Genomic DNA, 2451 nt, shown 5'->3' with positions numbered 1-2451 from the left:
GGTCTGCCGATGGTGCTCGAGGCAACCGCCCGCACCAAGGCTCAGCATGTGCCGATTGTGATCGAGGCAACAACCCACACCAGGGCCCAGCTTGTGCCGATGGCGGTCGAGGCAAGTGCCCGTACCGAAGGGCAGCCTATGCCGATGATGGTCGATGCATGTGCCATCACCATGCGTCATCATGTGCCATTGATGGTCGAGGCCTTGGCCGAAGTTCGATTTTGAGCCACGGTGCCCATGCTTGGCTCCAGCATGTGCTGGTGCCGCATTTTTTTCACTCGGGACAGCATCGCCGGAGCATCGCCGGAGTACCGCCGGAGAACCTGACCGGCGGCATTGGGGTTCCGACGATTGGGAGGGGGGCCGGGGGGGTGTGCGCACATGATGTGCGATGGGTGCTGGTACTTGGCCTTGTGTTGGCCCCCTATCCCTCATCAAACCTCTGAGAATTCACACCCCCTTAAAGAGCATTTGAGATTTTACAGGTTTGCTACCAGTAGCCGTTAAAGTGTCTGAAATGGGGACACTTTTTTCAAACGGTCACAAAATCTTCTCTACTTCGAGTTTTTAGCTGAATTTTTTTGTGCATGCCAACAAAAATAGAAGGATCATGCCTACAAAATTTGGGGCCAAAAATCCTTATAAAAAAATTTTAAAAAATCCCGAACCGCAAAAAGTTTCGAAAATCGTGAAAAATAGAAAACGAGTCATCCTCCAATGAAACTTCACGTGAAGGCTTAGGGGACCATTGTATGAATTTACAAGCCATAAAAATGGCATTGGCACGGCAGAAATTTGAAGATGTGCCTAAACCCACCAGGGCCCAGCGTGTGCCGATGGTGCTCGAGGCAACCGCCCGCACCAGGGCCCAGCGTGTGCCGATGGTGCTCGAGGCAACCGACCGCACCAGGGCCCAGCGTGTGCCGATGGTGGTCGAGGCAACCGCCCGCACCAGGGCCCAGCGTGTGCCGATGGTGGTCGAGGCAACCTGCCGCACCAGGGCGGAGCGTGTGCCGATGGTGGTCGAGGCAAGCGCCCGCACCAGGGCCCAGCGTGTGCCGATGGTGGTCGAGGCAAGCGCCCGCACCAGGGCCCAGCGTGTGCCGATGGTGGTCGAGGCTGCCGATGGTGGTCGAGGCAACCTGCCGCACCAGGGCCCAGCGTGTGCCGATGGTGCTCGAGGCAACCGACCGCACCAGGGCCGAGCGTGTGCCGATGGTGCTCGAGGCAAGCTGCCGCACCAGGGCCCAGCGTGTGCCGATGGTGGTCGAGGCAACCGCCCGCACCAGGGCCCAGCGTGTGCCGATGGTGATCGAGGCAACCGACCGCACCAGGGCCCAGCGTGTGCCGATGGTGCTCGAGGCAACCTGCCGCACCAGGGCCCAGCGTGTGCCGATGGTCGTCGAGGGAACCTGCCGCACCAGGGCCCAGCGTGTGCCGATGGTGGTCGAGGCAAGCGCCCGCACCAGGGCCCAGCGTGTGCCGATGGTGCTCGAGGCAACCGACCGCACCAGGGCCCAGCGTGTGCCGATGGTGCTCGAGGCAACCTGCCGCACCAGGGCCCAGCGTGTGCCGATGGTGCTCGAGGCAACCTGCCGCACCAGGGCCCAGCGTGTGCCGATGGTGGTCGAGGCAAGCGCCCGCACCAGGGCCCAGCGTGTGCCGATGGTGCTCGAGGCAACCGACCGCACCAGGGCCCAGCGTGTGCCGATGGTGGTCGAGGCAAGCGGCAGCACCAGGGCCCAGCGTGTGCCGATGGTGGTCGAGGCAAGCGCCCGCACCAGGGCCCAGCGTGTGCCGATGGTGGTCGAGGCAAGCGCCCGCACCAGGGCCCAACGTGTGCCGATGGTGCTGGGGGCAACCGCCCGCACCAGGGCCCAGCGTGTGCCGATGGTGATCGAGGCAACCGCCCGCCCCAGGGCCCAGCGTGTGCCGATGGTGGTCGAGGCAAGCGCCCGCACCAGTGCCCAGCGTGTGCCGATGGTGGTCGAGGCAAGCGCCCGCACCAGGGCCCAGCTTTTGCCGATGGTGATCGAGGCAACCGGCCGCTCCAGGGCCCAGCGTGTGCCGATGGTTATCGGGGCAACCGGCCGCACCAGGGCCCAGGGTCTGCCGATGGTGCTCGAGGCAACCGCCCGCACCAAGGCTCAGCATGTGCCGCTGGTGATCGAGGCAACAACCCACACCAGGGCCCAGCTTGTGCCGATGGCGGTCGAGGCAAGTGCCCGTACCGAAGGGCAGCCTATGCCGATGATGGTCGATGCATGTGCCATCACCATGCGTCATCATGTGCCATTGATGGTCGAGGCCTTGGCCGAAGTTCGATTTTGAGCCACGGTGCCCATGCTTGGCTCCAGCATGTGCTGGTGCCGCATTTTTTTCACTCGGGACAGCATCGCCGGAGCATCGCCGGAGTACCGCCGGAGAACCTGACCGGCGGCATTGGGGTTC

Source organism: Durio zibethinus, unplaced genomic scaffold (assembly GCF_047325235.1).
Source record: "Durio zibethinus cultivar Kanyao isolate XHJ-2024 unplaced genomic scaffold, ASM4732523v1 HiC_scaffold_400, whole genome shotgun sequence".
In the NCBI taxonomy this organism is placed as follows: domain Eukaryota; kingdom Viridiplantae; phylum Streptophyta; class Magnoliopsida; order Malvales; family Malvaceae; genus Durio; species Durio zibethinus.
The sequence above is the reverse complement of the archived record's forward strand: the minus strand, read 5'-3'. Positions refer to the sequence as shown.